This window comes from Camelus bactrianus, chromosome 26 (assembly GCF_048773025.1).
Source record: "Camelus bactrianus isolate YW-2024 breed Bactrian camel chromosome 26, ASM4877302v1, whole genome shotgun sequence".
NCBI lineage: Eukaryota > Metazoa > Chordata > Mammalia > Artiodactyla > Camelidae > Camelus > Camelus bactrianus.
Window position 1 is genome coordinate 11,501,809 of NC_133564.1, and position 18,042 is coordinate 11,519,850.

Here is an 18,042-nt window from a genome sequence, read left to right on the forward strand (position 1 = left end):
TTAATTCTCCATTTCTGTCCTTTTATGTGTCCGGTTTGCCAGTGCTGCAAGAGGAATTTTCATTCTCCAGTCACACCAGATAAACTGTCTCACGTCTGGGAGTTTTTCCTGCTATTTCCATAGGAGGAACAGTTCTTCCCAGTCTTGATGTTCATTGAAATACTTTTTTTTTAAGGTCACGGTCAAATGTTCGTTTCTGATCCATCACAATGAATTCCTTTTCTCCTTTGTCCCACCAGACCACTCTACTGTAAATCTTGATTTTCAGTGTGTATTTCATGGTCCACGTGTGTGTTTATCTCCTTGTATGCTGACTTCTTAAGGGTGTCTTCTCAAGGATGAGCTCAGTGCCCGGGATATGATAAACATTTAGTGAATGCTTGTTGCCCTGGTTAACCAGTGCTCGGCTCATTCTTCTTTTCGTGCTCATTCTCTTTCTTCTTTCCTTCTCCTCCTTCCCACCCTCCTGTTCACCCCCTTCTCCAAATCACAGTCTGATAAAAATTGCATTTGCCCCACCTTAGCCCTTGTGTTTAAGTGTAACCAGCTTAAATGTAGGGACTGGATCTCACTCATCATTATCTTCCTTATACCATTAGGGCAGTAGTTTGTTGAATGTAATTAAGAGTGAACAAGGAATTTGAAACAAAACTTATTTATTTACCTATCTATCTGTTGACTGATTGATTCATTTATTACTATTTTTAAGCATTTTTTATTGAGTTATAGTCATTTTACAATGTTGCGTCAAATTCCAGTGTAGAGCACAATTTTTCAGTTATACATGAACATACATACACTCATTGTCACATTTTTTTTCCCTGTGAGCTATCTTGTATCTATTTCCCTGTGCTATACAGTATAATATTGTTTATCTATTCTGCATATGCCTGTCAGTATCTACAGGGGGGTGGGAAGGGATAGACTGGGAGTTCAAAATTTGTAGACTCATTTATTATTTTAACAGCTTTTTTGGAGATATAAGTGGCATACAAAAAACTGCACGTATCTGAACTATGGAATTTGCTAAATTTTGACATATGCACACACCCATGAAATAATCATCACAATCAGGATTGTGAAGGTATCCATCACCCTCATCCGAGGTTTCTGCATGTCACTCCCTTCTGCTCCCCGGTCTCCAGACAACCACTGATCTGTTCTCTCTCAAATGTGTGCACTTTCTAGAATTACATGTAAATGAAACCATGCAGTATGTACTCCTTTGGGTCTGACCTCTTTTATTCAGCATGATTATTCTGAAATGCATCCCTGTCATTGAATAGATGTAAAGTTCATTTCTTTTTGTTGCTGACTAGTATCCCATCATGAAGACTGAGACACCATACTTTGTTTATCCATTCACCTGTTGATAAACATTTGCATTCCTGTTTTTGGCTACTACCAAGTTTATATGAACATTCATATGCAGTTCTTTATATGACAGAAGGATGAAAGCTTTCATGAAATGATCATGTATATGTTTTTTCCTTTTTAGTTGCTTAATATGGTGAATTACATTGATTGGTTTTTTTTTAATGTTAAATGAATCTTTTGTTGCTGAAATAACCCCAAGAGATTGTACAGAATTGGATTCTTTCTTTCTCAGATGTTTGGTGGAATTCACCATTGAAGCCGTCTGGACCTCAAGGGTTCCTTGTGGTGAGATTTTTCATCTATAAATTCAATTTCTTTAATAGATGTGGGTCTCTTCAGATGACTGATTTCCTCTTGAGTAAGTTTTGGTAGTTTTTACCTTTCCAGGATCTCTTTAAGTTGTCACACGTTCATTGGCATAGAATGTTTCATACTATCTCCTTCCTTTTTAAATATGTGCGGTCATCAGCAAGGGGCTTGTTCCTGTATTTGCAACTGGCACCTTCTGTCTCTCTTCCCTGATCAGCCTGGCTAGAAGGTAATCAACTTCATTGATCTTTTCAAAGAATCAACCTTTTGTTTCATGGATTTTTCCCTCAATTTCTGTTTTCTATTCCATGGATACTGATCCTCATTATTTTCTTCTCTTTAGGTTGGGATTAATGTATTTTTTAAAAATTTCCTAAGGTAAAAGGTGTCATTGATTTGAGACCTTCTATCTTTCACAATTTAACGTTTTAGCTATAAATTCCTCTCTGAGTGCTACTTTAGCAGCACACCACACATTTTGATGTGTTGTGCTTCCATTTTTGTTCAGTCAAAAAAAATTTCTAATTTCCCTCTTGATTTCTTCCTTGACACATAGGTTATTTATAATTATGCTTTACACATTCCAAACATTTTTGAATGTTCTTGAGTTCTTTCTGTGACCTTGGATTTACATGGTGAACAGAGAACATAGTATGGTTTGGATATTTTTAAGTTTAGAAAGCCTTGTTTTCTGGCTCAGAATGTGATCTACCTAGGTAAGGGTTCCACATGCACTTGAAAAGAATGCATATATATCCTTCTGTGGTGGGGTGGAATTTTCTGTAAATGTCAGTGCAGTCAAGTTGATTGATAGTGTTGTTCAGTTCCTCTGTATTACTTCTGATTCTTGGTCTACAAGTCCAATCACTTATGCAGAGAGGGGCATTGAAGCTCCAGCTGGATTCGTTCATTTCTCCTTGGCAGTGGTGTCAATTTTTGTTTCATGTATCTTTAATCTCTCTTATGTATGCTATATTTAATCCCAAAAAGACCCTTTTGAGAGTAAAAGGGGCTCTGATAATAATTACACTGTAACAGTAGACATAAACCTCGGTTTGCCCTGGGAGTCCTGGTGCATATAGTCAATCTACTTAAAAAGTGGCAGAGATCTATTTTTTTTTTCTTTATGTAACATGAGTCTGTAGGTAAGAAGTACGGGGCTAATGTGATGGCTCCACTTTTCCCAAGGCCACAGAGCCACTCCATCTTTCTGCTTCGCTATCTGTCTCAAGGCTTCACTCTCAAGGTTGCCCTATTACTCCCAAGATAGGAGCTAAAACTTCAGGCTTCATACTCACTGTCCTTGATTTCTCATTCCCACTTGTCATTCAGTCACTAAATTCTGTGTATTTCACTTACCCAAACTGGTGCATTGAAAAAGAAAGATTCACAGTGTATAATTAGAAATCCCTTTATTTTTTTTCACTATTACCTGCTTAAACTTACTCCTGCCGGTTGCATGAAAACTCATTTCGAGCTCAGTGAATTTTCTGATCATTTTTAAATATTAAAAAGTCTTCCAGTTTATTCTAGACATAGAAACAGCTTGAATTTTGTAATTTATTGCTCTAATTCAGTTTCATGATAATATGTGAAAAAGAATTCCTGTCGTTGTTAAGAATTGCAGCCTTTCTCAACTCTCGGTCCTGGCATGGTCTCACTGCCAGTAGCAGGATGGGCGTGGTTACGGTCACTTCACGTTGCCACTCCCCAGCCTCCGCCTCCCTAGCTTCCTAGCTTCCTAGTTTTTGATGCCTTGAAGTCAAAATGAGGGAAGGGAAAAGAAGAAAGGGGCAATCGGGATAAAAAGGAAGAAAATTATCTCTTGACTTTTACTGGCCTGATAGTCCACCTTCCGTGTTCTCTGAACCTGGCGGATGTCACTCTTGTCTATCGTGGTTATTTTGAAACCCCTTGTCCCAGCAGAAGTGTAGACCCGCAGTTGGCTTGCACCGCCTGGATTCATTACCTTTCCCACTGATGGCTTATGCCTTAGTTCTCAACCAGATCACATAATGCCCCGAAGGAATTCATGGTGATGCAGTGACGCCAACAGACTTCTGCTTTTAAATTAATACCCTTACTACAGTGTTGAAAATGGAATGGAAGAGTTCGTGAACAAACAAGAGTCAGGATTCAATAGTGATAGTTCGGTCAAGAGAGGATACGTGGGAGAGCGGGGGTGGAAGTGGAAATAGGTGGATTGATTGAAGAGAGTTAAAGTTTGCAGAACTTTGTGTTTTACTGGACATAGGAATGAGCAACAGGAAAGTTTAAGGGCTAAATCTCACGTTTTAGCTTTTATCATGGATTTTGGATGGATGATGGTGCCATTCAGTAAGATACGAAAGCTGAATAGGCCCAGGTGTGTGCAGAGGGGTGACGGGTTCTGAGGAACAGTCACTGGAACCCTCTGTGGACCTGATGACAGGATTTTTGTGCAACATTGAAGCATAAGGCATATTTCAGTAGGTTGAGAAGAGAAAGGGAAGCAAGGAAATAGAGACAGTGAGTATAGCAAATGTTTGGAAAATGTGCATAGGAAGGAGAAGAGGGAGTTTGGGGGTAGTTAGAGTGGGAACGGAGATCAAATTTTGGTACATTCATCTCTAATTAAATATGTCTGCATTGCAATTATGTTTTTGAAGAATGTGAAATTTCATGGACAAATATTCAGGATCAAATGGAAATAAAGTAGGAATACTCATATCTACGTTCACACACCACATGATTGGCGATTTGTTGAATCTGAGGATGAGGAACCTCAGATACACAGGACGACTGTAAAGTTACAGGACTGCTCAGAGGGTCAGCGCCCCAATCCCCATGTTGTTCAACAGTCAACTGTTAAGTAATCTAGAGACGATGTGAAGAATGTGGGAAGATGTGCATAGGTTATGTGCAAATACTAAGCTATTTTATGTAAGAGACTTGAGCATTCACAGAGTTTGGTACCCATGGGCATCCTGGAACCAGTCTCCCTTAGATACTCAGGGACACGGACTGTCATTTTTAAATGGCATTTCTTGAATCCAATCCAAAGATTTTATAACCCAAAATTATTGGTAGAAATTCCTTCTTTCCTTCCATCCTGCCTCTTCTCTCCCTCCCACCCTGGCTACCCCCCCTACCTTTCCTCTTTGTTTCTCTCTTCTGTAACTCACTGTCTCCCATCCATCTGTGCATGGCCATCTATCTGGATGGACATCCATCTATATATCCAGTATCTGTTTTTCTCACTTTTTTCCCTACAGAACTTATGTCAGCTTATAGTATTTGAACAGCATATAAATGAAAATCAATTAACGAGAAAGTAAGCTTAGGAAAATATAATGGAGAATGACTAAGAAGGAAAGAATAGAAAGTATGTGAAATAAATGTCACATGTAGCTGAGTGAATTACTTTCAGTGATCATTATTTGTAGCCAGTCAAATGGCTATTTGTGCTTAAATACAAACTTAATATGCTTGACAGAATATATTTAACCAGCTGTTTTTTCTCACAGGTCATTTTTGAGGTTTTAGTTTAAAGAAAACAACGAAGTATTTGTAGGAATTTCATTAGAACAAAATGGTATGCATATAAATATATAGCTGTTTCAGACTTGGAATGATTTCACCCATAGTTGTTATGTTTTAGGATGCAGATAAGCTGCAAAAGAAATAACAGGAAATGCCTCTTTTCTGAAAGAACACTGTAAAATACTGGAGATAACATCACTTGCTGTTTGTGTTGAATAGGTCCTTTAGACTTGACAGCATACATGAGTAATTACGGTTTACCTTATTTTTTTCCTACCGTAATCTATTGTTTAGTAAAATCACATTTATTTTGAGAGAAATTCACAATGTTGTCATGTTTAAAAATGATGATCATATCTAAGAAGGCATTAATAACTCTGAACGTCTGTAAATTAGTTCAAGCCAAAGTTAAGCTGGCAAATAAAAATTCCTTTAAGATGACTGATTGGCAGAAAAATATGGCATGAGTTTTATAATTTTGAATTAATTTTTTTAGCCTGTGCCTACTCACTTCTTTTCCCTGTGTAACGTGAGCTCCTAAATTCACTTAGAAGGAAGAAAGGAGCAAACATGGACAGGAACTGCAGATACCACACACACAGATTCCAGGAAAATATATATTCAAATCCTTCTAGAAGGAAGATACACAGATACCCTGCCTTGGAAACAGCCTTGGTCAGCTTTCTTTCATCACCGTCCTTGAGAAGAATTATTTCTTACATTTGTCAAAATTGTTCATCAGCGTCTCAAACTACATTTCACCTTGAATTATTCTCTGCAGAAGATAAGAGCGCCAAGTGACATTCTTTGAAAGATAGTCTCCTCAACTCTAATCACCAGGATAGCTTACATTCAACTTTTTCTTAAATACAGTCTCTTGTATTTATTATTCTTTTACTGATCCTTCTGTATCTTTATTGGGGCTTTGTATTTTGTCCTTATGGCTTCTATCACTTACTTGTCACTTAAACTTTTGCAAGTAAATTCAAAATTAATCTGTTTTCATGTCAGTCAAAGCAATTTTTATTTCAACTAGTAGGGCACCTATGGCATTATTTAATTTATGGCATTATTTAATTTTAACTGCCTACTGGGACTTTTGATTCTCTCTAGGACAGTGTGTCTCAAAGTTTGGTCCCCAGACCAACAGCAATAGCATCACCTGAGAACTTGTTAGAAATACAGATTCTCAGGCCCTACTCTAGCTGCCTACTAAATCAGAAATTCTGGGAGTGGGGCTTGGCAATCTTTAACAAGTCTTCCAGCTGAATCTGGTATACAGTGAAGTTTCAGAAACACTGATTAAAAACCCCCAATACCCAAGCTAAACCCCAGACTGGTTACATCAGAATCTCTGGGGGTGGGGATTGAATATCAGTGATTTTTTTTTAATACTTGGCATTTATGAGCAGCTTTGATTAAGAACCACAACTCCAGGGAGTAATTCCTAAAATGAGATGCTAGGCTTCTGATCATATGATATATTTGTGTCCCTACTTGCTTGATATCCTCTGCACACAGCGGATGGCAGGATCTCCTGTTATATGTGTCGAGGAAATGTACCAGCATGTTCAGACAGTTGTATCAGTAATGCTTAGAAGAAGCAAATACTCAGAACTTAAGTTAATTTTTAATGATCAAATTTGAGATCAATATCTGTCATCAGATCACCTTTACTTTCAATAACCAAATCAGTCCTCAGATTCTGCCTCCTACCTGGTTTCCTCTCCTCCTTTCGAACCCACATGAATTCTGTGAGTAATCTAGCTTATCTTTTTACCCATAGATTTTACTCTGTAAATTTCTTCATCCATGCCACTGGTCTCGCAGAAATTCTTTTTTTTTTTCTAGGTAACAAAGCATCATTTTATTTAGTTTATATTAGAAATTCTTACCTGCTTATGTTTCTCTTTTGCTTAAATCCCATTAACAGTTCCTTATCACCTCTGAGAGAAAATGCATGCGTGTTTGTGTAGCTATTTTTCCCCTAGACTGCACTCTGTCTTCTAATGATATTAAATCACTTGGAATTCCTTGAATAAGCTTTGCCTTCATTAATGTGCAGCACATTTTTAAGTTCTAATAAGTGTTTCTTCAATGAATGAATAGAACTACCATTTAGTGTGTTAAAATATAAACAGTGTGGGTTTCAGCTTCCAGTACTGGTGGAGTGGCTTGGTCAGACTAAGCCAGCTGCAGATAACAATTATAAAATGTGTCATCCCTTACTCCCTCAAAACCTCCGAGTATTTGAAGTCACTGAGAGAGCTGCCAAAATCAGACGGAAACTGGAGGAGTATCTACTCTTGAAAGACAAAATGAGTCAGACCTACACTGTACGAAATACTAGGAGAAGCTTGTTAGGCTAGAAGGAAATAACACAATAGATAGAACTTGGATCTGAGGGAAGGAATGGAGATCACTGGAGCTGTCAATATGTAGTTAAATATTTTATAAAAATTAAAAATCTATAAATACACAGTCATGTTTTATTTTCTTAATTTCTTCAACAAAGCACTAATTGTAACATTGAGGGATTTATAATGTGGATAGTTGTAGCGTATATAACAAGAAGAGCACAAAGAACAAGTGTAAACATCACTATACTGTAACAAGTTTCCTTTATGTGGAGTAGTACAATATTAACACTAAGTGGATTGTGTTCATTTAAAGATGCATATTGCAAAGTCTAGAGCAATTACTTTTAAAAACTCCAAAGAAACGCCGAATGCTAATAGAGAAATCAAAGTGAAATACCAAAAAAGAATTGAATTATCCCAAAAGAAACCAGAAAATGAGGAACAAAGGAGCAAAAGACAAATTAAGACCAAAAGAAAACAAATAGTAAAATGGCAGACCTAATTCAAATCATAATGATAATTACATTAAATGTAAATGATTAAACACTCCAATTAAAAGGCAAAGATTTTTCAGACTGATTAAAGAAACAAGACCCAACTATATATTGCCTATAAGAGACATATTTAATTACAAACACAAACAGGGTGAAAATTAGAATTTGGAAAAAAAATGTCATGCAGACTCTAATAATAAGAAAGCTGGAGTGACTATATGATATGTGGGGGGAAATGGACTTCTCGATGACAAGTTTTACCAAAGGTAAAGAGGGACATTGGAATGATAAAACTATCAGTGCAGTGTATCAGGAAAACATAAAAGTTATAAATACATATGATCCTAATAACAGAGATTCAAAATACATGAAGGAAGAAGTGGCATGATGGAATAAAAATAGACACATCCACATGTATTGTTGGAGACTCCCACACCACCAGTAGACACAAGGAGACAAAACTAACCAGTGATGATATACAGGATGTGAATGACTGACTCTATTAATTATGTTGGCCTGACACTATTTTGACACTATTAATCATGTAGATATATATATGGATATTTCCAACATATACAGAATGGAAATTCTTTTCAAGTAAACATGTAACATTCACCAAGGTAGATCATATGCTGAGCCCTAAAAAAGTGTCCTAATACATTTCAATAAATTTTCAAAGATTGAAACCTTCCAGAGTATGTTCTTTGACCATGATGGAATTAGATTAGAAATCATTAATAATTAATATCTAAAAAAGTAGAAAAGCCGAAATATCTGGCAATTTAGAAAAGAATACATTTCAGAATAACTCCTGGGTCAAAGAAGAAATTAAAGGAGTAATTAGGAAATTATTTGTCATTAGGAGAATGGATAAACAAATTGCAGGATATTTGTACAGTGGAATTCTGCTGAGCGTTACGCATGAACTTCTGATCAATGGAACAGCGTGAGTGATTACCTCAGGCATTCTTTGAACGAAAGGAGCCAATGTAAAACAATTTCGAAAAATTAATTCTATGGTTCATTTATTTGAAATTCTGGAACAGGCAAGGCTAATTGCAGGAGAAAAATCAAAACAATGTCCTTGGTGGTGAGGCAGTTGTAACTGGGAAAAGAAACCAGGACATTTTCTGGGGAGATGCCAGTGTTCTGTAGCACAGTGGGTCTGGGTGACACAGCTGTTGTACCCATTTGCCAAAATTTTACTGCTAAAGATTCAGTGCCTTTGTGTGTGTGTGTCTTATACCCAAATTAGACCCCTAATGATAATATGAATAGTCCTTATTCATACCCAGAAAGTAATTGTCATGATCATTGTTACTGTTGATATTATTGAGTGGGAAGTAGGAAATGAATCAAGATGTAGGTATAAGAAAAACAGAATCTTTATAATTATTGAAGCTGAGTCATGGAAGGTGGAAATTCATTGTGCTGTTCTCTTTCCTTTGTATGCATGTGATATTTTCTGTAATTAAAAAGTAAGAAAAAATATAAACCACCTCAGACTTTTTAACACCATTCAGTAATTAGATCATGAGAAAGCTATTGTCAAAGTCAACACAAAGAAACAGTAATGGTCCTTTTCTCCCCAATCCCTTCTGTGGATATTTTTCTGTTTTGTTCAGGAAGCTGTTTTGTTGCTAGTGATTTGAAGTTTAAAAATCTCAATCATAACAACAAAAGATAAAGTTAATAATCTAAATTAATTGTCCACAAATACTATGTTGAGATAGTCCAGAATAGACCACATACACATTATATACAGATCCATCTGTGCTTCACCCAATATTTCACAAAGCTAGTCTGACCCTTGAGAAAGTTACGGAGTAAACTATTTTTATTACATTTTTCCCTTTGGTAGAGACTAGTATATGATACAGAAATAAAACGATTGTGAACAGTTATGTCAAGAATTATTCAATTTACCATTATTGTTCAAGCCCTCTGGGGACTTCATTCTATTATAAAAGTGAATTAGATTACGCTGACTTTCTTGCTCCTCCCCATTCATAATGATTGCTGCCCAGTGTATAATTCTACTAAAGATCATATCAACTTGAATCTACAGTTCCAGCTTGCAAAATTTAAGAGTATGTTTTATGGTTTTTTATTTCTAGTTGTCCTTGCACTCCAGCCACAATCACTATTTGATACCTTATAACTTAAAGGCTAAATTGTAAAGTTACCTACCAATGACCCACCTGAAATAAAATAGTAGATGCACAGGATAGAGTCAGAAACTAAATTGGCATATAAAAGAACCAGAAAAAAAACCAGTAGGTGGTCATTTCTGCCGCATATTGTGATTCATGATCATAACTGGTCACTTCCTCCTTTTCTCTGCATTTTACATTTGTTTCTCCATCAGGAAGCCCCCCAGCTGGTCAGGATTCATTAAGAGATGATGTCACCTAAACTTTCATTCTGGTAAATTCTGAGCCCTTTTTTTGATCTGCCTATGTGGGTTGCAGTAGTCTTCAACGAACTTTTTCTTTTTTAAAAAATATTTTTAGAGCATTTTTAGGATTATAATAAAATGGAGAGGAAGGCACAGAAATTTCCCAGAGACATCCTGCCCCGATGCATGCCTCCCCGTGGAACATGTTTTACGAAGGATAAACCTACAGTGAACGTCATCATCACCCAAAGACCACAGTTTCCACTAGGGTTCCCTCCTGGCATTGTACACTTTATGGGTTTAGACAAATTTATAATGACATGTCTTCATCATTATAATACCGTACTAAGTATGGTATTACATTTTCCTGACTTAAAAATCCTCTATGTTCTGCTTGTTCATCCTTTGCCTCTCCTCTCTCCTGGCAACCACCGAGCTTTTTATTGTCTTCATAGTTTTGTTTTTTCCAGAATGCCATAGAGCTGGAACCATACAGTGTGCAGCCTTCTCACACTGGCTTCTTTCGCTTAGTGATATGAACCTAAGTTTGCTCCGTGTCTTTATAGCTTGATGCTCACTTCTTTTTAGCGCTGAATAATATTCCATTGTCTGGATGTACCACAGTTTATTAATCCATTCACCTGCTGAAGGACGTCTTAGTTGTTTCCCAGTTTTTGGCAATGGTGAATAAAGCTGCTGTTAACATCTGTGCGCAGATTTTTGTGTGGACATTAAGTTTTCAGCTCCTTTGGGTAAATACCAGGGAGCATGATTGACAGATCGTCTTATATGAAGATGTTTCAGTGACCTTCCCACCCCCAGATAAGGTATTCCCAGGAGGTGGTTCCCTGAAGCCTTGCTAGTCAAAGGGTGGTCTTCCAGCCAACAGCCCGAGCATCACCTAGGAGCTTGTAAGAAATTTGGGATCCAGTGCCACATCCCAGACCCACTCAATCTAAATCTGCATTTTAACCAGAATCCCCAGGTGAGTCCTGCCACACCCACCGTTTCTTAAACACTGCCCCTAGAGAATCTCTTGAGCTCTTGATGCCAAGTTGCCTGCCTCTGTCTGTAGCAGCATCCCTCTTTCCCGTCAGCCATCTTTAGGTGCCCTCACCAATGTGGTACCTCCTCGTGGTCACGCTGACTTTCTATTTCTGAGACACTTTATACAATATGGGAGTTAGGGGTGCTTCTAACCAGAGGCAAAGTAGCAGCTCTCTAGGTGGAGAGGACTGAGGGGTTGATAACCCCCTACGTCCCCACTACCGTTACAGGTGTCCAACATCCCTTTTGTTTAAGGCAGTGGTGTTGAAATTGCGCTGCGTAGAATGAGGGCATCCTACTGAGGGTCAAGGCACAGCTAAAGCAGATGGCTCCAGATCTCCAGTGCTTCGAGCTGGGCAGCTCCTTCTGTGTCCATTTGATAAATGAGAGTTCCACTTAGGTTTTCTTTGAGAGAGAGAGAAAAAAAACAGTTTTTGCTAAATAAAAGAAAAAGTTTAAAATCTCTGGTGTGGCATGTAACCAGAAGCCATTAAATTACATACAGTTCTCAGGAGAGGTAACATATTAACCTATTATCATTTATTGCTTTCAGGAAATATTCAGGTTTTCAGATTCATTACTTAGAGAGATCAGGGTGCTGAAAAGTTAGTTTAGAAAGTTAATTTTTAATGAGAAGAGCCATGATAAGACTGGCCCAACTCTAGTATGTAATAGGGAAATGTGGACAATCAGACAAGCACCTGTGGGGCCAGGTAAGGGTACAAAAAAGATTAAGGGAGACTGCTGGGTGTGTGTGTGTACGTGCATGCACAGATACAGATACTCTGTTACAGATTTTTTAAAACTAAGTTGCCTCTTGGCCTCAATAAACAATATCACGTGGCATGTACTTTTTAGAGAATGGCAGCAGTTTTTCCTAGGGCTCACTGTTTCAAAAAGACAGTTTGCCAGGGTAGCTGGTTTATTCTTATCTTTTGGTCACTATAAATATGTCATCAGATTACGTTTCTCTCTGTTCTCTGTCTGCTATAAAACTCATTGCCAAATATCTGGCCAACCTCTAGCAACGATGTAATAAATTATGTAGTATTGGTCCAGCTTTTCCTTAGCTGCATATTATTTCACGAGCAGTGGCTTCTCTTTGGCCCAGGGTCCTCCTTGGCCTGCTCTCAAACTGATGCTGAATGTCACTTTAGATTTTTACTGTGCCGTAATTTATCAAAATTTATTGCTAAAGAGTAATTACGTCTAAAAGTTTAAAAAGTGACTATGACTAAGGAAATAGTCTAAGAAATTATTATTTTTAGAAATTATACTTTCTTGTTTTTAGTATGGAAGAGGACATGTAAAGAAAAAGCAAGTTTGTGTGATTAAAAAGGGAGCACTTTCTGTCCTTTGTGAGCGAGAGACTTGGCTAATAGTTGTGGGAGTTGTTATAAAACACTGGTCGTATTGGAGGTTGCAGCTTAAAAATCAGCTCATGTCCCAGATCAGACACATGAATTCTATTACATCAGGTTAATTGGGTGGTGTCTACTTAATAATATATCCTATTTAAAATACAGTTTTTTAAAAAATTTAAATCTCAAGTTAATATTTAAAGTCATTTGTAATATGATGGATGACCCAGCTTGACATCCTCTTCCCGGGTAAGAAAGGATCTAAGTAGGAACTTATTTCAGGATGGAGAAGCCCGAACAGAAATCAGGAGAATAATGTTAATTGTAGTTTGACTACCTTATTTTATAATCCCACCCCAATCCAAATCCAGAATCTGGGAAGGAGAGGCCTGAAACTTATCCCCAGTATTCGGTCCTCGCCAGTCCTCGTCCACTTTTAAAAACTTTGCATCTTCTTAATCATAAGGCTCTATATCAAAACTATGAAAGTAAGCTACCCTGGCTTTTTCATGAATCATCACTCAGCGAGAAGAAAGGATACAGTGATTACATGAAACCATAAAATTTTTAGATCAACCCTGTCCTTAGAAATATAATGTAAGCCACAAATGTGAGCCACCAAAGGTACTTTTAGAACCAGTAAAAGAAGCAGGTGAAATTAATTTTAATAATTAATTTAATATATTTTATTTGACTCAGCGCCTCCAAAATAGTCTCATTTCAGCCTGAAATCAGTATAAAGTTATTACACGGATGCCTTTTTACAGCCTTTTTATTGTACTAAGTCTTCAGTATCTGGTGTGTATTTTAGAGTCACAGCACATCTCAACCCAGACTGGCGACACTGTAAGTGCTCAGTAGCCACGTGAAGCTCGTGGCTCCTGTAACGCCATGCACAGTTTCGTCTCTCGTTGTTAACTCTGAATTATCTACAAGGTTTCAGTGTTAATGTGAATCACAACTGGAATTTGAATTTTTCGTTCCTTGGTCTCTTCCAGTCAGACTCATTTTGTCTCTCTTCAGCTTTCATCATTCTCCCTTAGGGCCACACTGTGGGCTCTGCATTCGGAGGAAACCTTTACCCTCTGCAGCCTTCCACTTTGGTTCGCTTCTCAGATTACAGCCGCCCGTCTTATCCACTTGGCCAGTCCCTTGTCTTTGCTCTTTGGCCACGTGGAGAACGCAGCCTCCAAACCTTCCATTGTCTCCCTTCAGTTCCCCTCTTCTGCCGCATCACGTTTATTTACCGAGCATGGGTGGTACAAGTTCAAAGAGCGGGTCTGAGGATGGTCTAAGGAACAGATGTCTTGCAGAGCTGCAAACTGCCTCTCCTAATGTGGCATTCTGTCAGAGTGGGTGCTTTGCCTGTGTCCTCTGGTTTCCTCTGCACTAACAGACCCCTAATAGGCCTGGCCACACTGTTTGACTTCAGAGGTGCTCAGGCATAGCTGCTCGCCAGGATTAGCTCAACTTCATTTCAAGCTGCCACATGCCTCTGCACACCCTGCTCGGGCGATTTCAGCAGCCCTGTGGTTCTAAATACCACGTCCCTGCCAGCTCTGGCATCAGCGTTTCCAGTCCTGTCCTGTGTCCCCAGCTCACATGGTTCTTGTCTCCCGCCTGATCTCCCCGGTTGTTGCCTCCTCTCTGTGCCTTGTCTTGCATTTTCTCCCCGGTTTCATGTCCTTACTCTCAGGCTCCCCACGTAGGAAGCTGGGAGTTATCCTTTGACAACTTTATCCCTTCACCCCTGCTCTCGTGCGTTGCTGCCAGGATGGGGTCTCTCAGAGGAAATCTTGGTGATCATTCCTGCCTGCTAATCTCTCTGGGGATTTCCTCAGAAGGAAGAGGAAATGAGATCGTGATTGCTTCTTTCACAGACCATACCTCGTCCTTTTACAAACTTTCCCAGCTCTTTCCCAGCAGACCTCGAGTTGCTCTGGGTACAGAGGAGTGGGGCAACAGGCAACCTCTGTCTGCACCAGAGTGTACTCCTCTGGGCTGACTGATGATAGCTGAAACAACAACACAAGACACTTTTAAACAAAGTGACCTAATCGATAACTGAATTCTGGTACTTGTGCTCCAGACATCTCTCTTGCATTTGTCCTCTCTTCTCCCTGTTCATAGTCAGTCCCTTAGTTCTGGCCCTGACCTATAGACTGTTACATGTAACATCAGTACTGCCTGTCTTGGGTCCGGGTGCCAACCCACGTGCCGTGCTCCTGTGAACACACGTAAAAGGATGGATACTCCTCATAGTCTGAGTATGTCAGGTTTGCTTATTCTTTGAAACATTTTGAGAAAAAACTTTTCTAAACTTACGTGGAGAAGAGCAGTCATAGATTCTTAAAATCATCAAAGTATGATTATATCCATCAGCACTGTCTTTCAAATTGCTTTTTGCCTGATGGATTGATTTTGTTTTCAGTGACTGAACCCTATGACCTCAACAATAATGAAAGTGGACAATATTAGATTTATAGAGCTTTAAATTTGCAGAATTATATCCATTATAAAGGGAATATCCAAATAAGGAATCTTTTCTAATAAAAACCTAGAATCTAAATGCATACCCTCAAATAGATAAAATGTGAAAAAAACTGTTTTCTACATAAAAGATTACAAATGTTGGGCCAACGTTATAGACATTTCACATTTTAAAGATTTACATTTATGTGGGAAACTCGCGTTAATTTTTAAATGAAAGAGCTCATTGCTTTCCTATGACAGTTTCAGTTATGGTTAATGTGTTTATTTAAGGAAAACCAACGAGTATGAAGGTAAAATTATTTAGGGGAGTGTCTTCTGAAATGTTCTTGGCAAAACACAGGCAATAAAAGAAGAGGAGTAGATTTTCTGAAAGAAATATTTGTTTTTCACCTGGCATTTCATTGAAGATACTTAAAATAAAGTCCCTTTATTTAAACGTTGTTTTATTGTTGCTGTTGTTATAGCTGTAATCAGTCAGCCCAAAGGAAGGTGCTTCTGGCGTTGACAAAGGTTGCTGGCTATTCCACTCCTTGGAATCCAGAGCAGCTCACCATTTGCTGGGAAAGAGCTGGGAGACTTTGCGAAACAGCAAGGAACTGCCTGTGGGAAGAAAGTGATTAAGACCCTATTTCCTCTTCCTTTTGAGGAAATCCCCACGGAGATGAATAGGCAGGAAAGATCACTAAGATTTCCTCTGGGAGATCCCAGCCTGAGAGGGGGTTGAGACTGGCCATTAGGCACAGGGTCAAGACCTAGATTGTTGTGGGGAAGGTCCGATTGTGGAATCAGTTTTCCTGAAGCCAGAAATCTCTCTGGGTCTGGTCTTAATCTTCTTGCCTGATATTAAGAGCATGCTTTGTGTTTAACAGCTATGTGCAGATGATTTTCTAAAAAAACATAAAGGTGGGAGTCCAGTATCTGAAAGTTTAGAGTGGTCAGAGCTGGGGGGAACTTCGGGAGGAGAAGAGTAAGGAGATGTGCTTGCCCGACTCTCCTCCCAGGGCTGCCTTAGAAGGTCTTGCTGGATGAGCAGCGAGAGGCCCACGACTCTCAGCATCGAGGGGAGCCGCGTGCAGTTCGCTGTCCACCCAGTGGTGGCTCTTCCCTGGCTCTTTCTCCTGAGCTGTGTGGACCCGGTACAGCCCTGTGCATCAGGTTTCTATGGCAACGTCATGGCAGAAATTGCTGTGGCCTTGGCTCCTCGAGTTTGTAAAGGCAAAGAAAAAGTGGAATTCCCTAAAACTGCCAGCGCCAAAACATCTCAGCTCAGTTCCCTTCATCAAAGATTCAATAAGGAAGGCTGAGCTTGTTTTCTAGACCCTTAGCTCTCTTTTTCCTCGGCATCTTTACTTCCCATTTTGCCTGAGAGTCTCTTAAAAAGAAAACCAAATTTTAAAGTGACTCATTAGTGGTACAGACACAGCAGTCCCGAATGCATCAGTGTCACACTAACTGCGTTCGGAAGTGAACATGAGCCCAACGCTGAAAGCACGCGCTGAACGCCTTTCCCCGGTGCATTAATACTCGTAAGCTGCGCGCTTTGAGTGACGAACTCCCTCATGTTTTATCTGCAGTAACCATCACGTGACAGGCAGGTTAAATGGGGCTACAAGAAGATGTATCAGGAATAAAATTAGGAAACACAGCCTTTTCTTAAACGTTTAGAGGCATTCGAGATGTTCCCTTGAAAATTAGGCGTGGCTCACTTTTGCTTGTAGTTAAGTATCAGATCAAGGGCTGAGCCTTTCATTACTGACTGCTGGTCAAGGACTGGGGGCTCCCGTGTCCCCAGCTGCCAGGTATGAGGTCAGCAGGCCGGCCTGGAAGTGTGAGTGAAGAGCTCGCACTTCACTGAGACTCGTGTTCCCCGCTGAGTCCTGTGTCTGTCTGCACGCCGTGGATAAAGGGCATTTTCAGTGCTTTGTGAGATCAAGTCCATCTCTACCTTAAAGCTGACTAATAACAGGGAGTAAGTGATCAGTTAAGAGTATTAAGACCTCTTTCATCAAAGATCAGAGGCTCTGGATTAAACATCCCTGAACTTGAATCAGAGCTCTGCCTGTCACTGGTTCTGTGAGTCTAAGGCTGTTATGTGTTTCCTCTCTTTAGAAAGTGGAGGGAAAACAGTGCACTTTGAGGCCTGTTTAAATGACCACTGCTATGGACTGAATGTGTGTGTCCCCTCGGAAACCATATGTTGGAATTCTAGCCATCAAGGTCATGGTCCTGGGAGGTGGGGCCATGGGGGGTGAGTAGGTCATGGGGATGAAGCCCCCATGACTGTAAAAGAGACCCCACGCCCATGTCTGTTTTCTTCCTCCATGTGGGGACAGAGAAGCCGTCTGTGAGTGAGGAAGCTGTCCCTCTCCAGACACTGTGTCTACTGCACCTTGATCTGGGATGTTCCAGCCTCCAGAACTTCTCTTAGGCCACTCAGGCAATGACGTTTCATTCCAGCAGCCCCAAGAGGTCTAAGGGAACCACCTATAAAATTTCTTCACACCGCAGCCAAGATGCTTTTAAAAAGGATGATGAGACGGGTATTGGCTTGTTTAAAACATCCCCTCACACTTAGAAAAAGTTCTCACCCCTTCCTCTGATCCCCAGAGCCTCTGATCTGGCCCAGCCCCTTCCAAACTCCTCGCCCACCACTCTCCGGCTCGGTGCCCAGGCCTGGGACT

At 39.6% G+C, this 18,042-nt stretch overlaps 1 protein-coding gene across 9 annotated transcripts in view; it reads left to right on the forward strand.

Annotated features, from left to right (window-relative positions):
• The window catches only part of NEIL3 (nei like DNA glycosylase 3), a 357,474-nt gene that overhangs the window by 7,982 nt on the left and 331,450 nt on the right, over positions 1-18,042 (forward strand). For 3 of the 9 annotated variants that reach the window (XM_074353672.1, XM_074353677.1, XM_074353675.1), the window contains one exon: positions 1,610-1,662. The exons of the other annotated variants lie outside the window; for them this stretch is intronic. The gene's annotated coding sequence lies outside the window, so the exon portion shown is untranslated. The remainder of the gene's footprint in view (positions 1-1,609; positions 1,663-18,042) is intronic. 9 annotated transcript variants of the gene reach the window in all.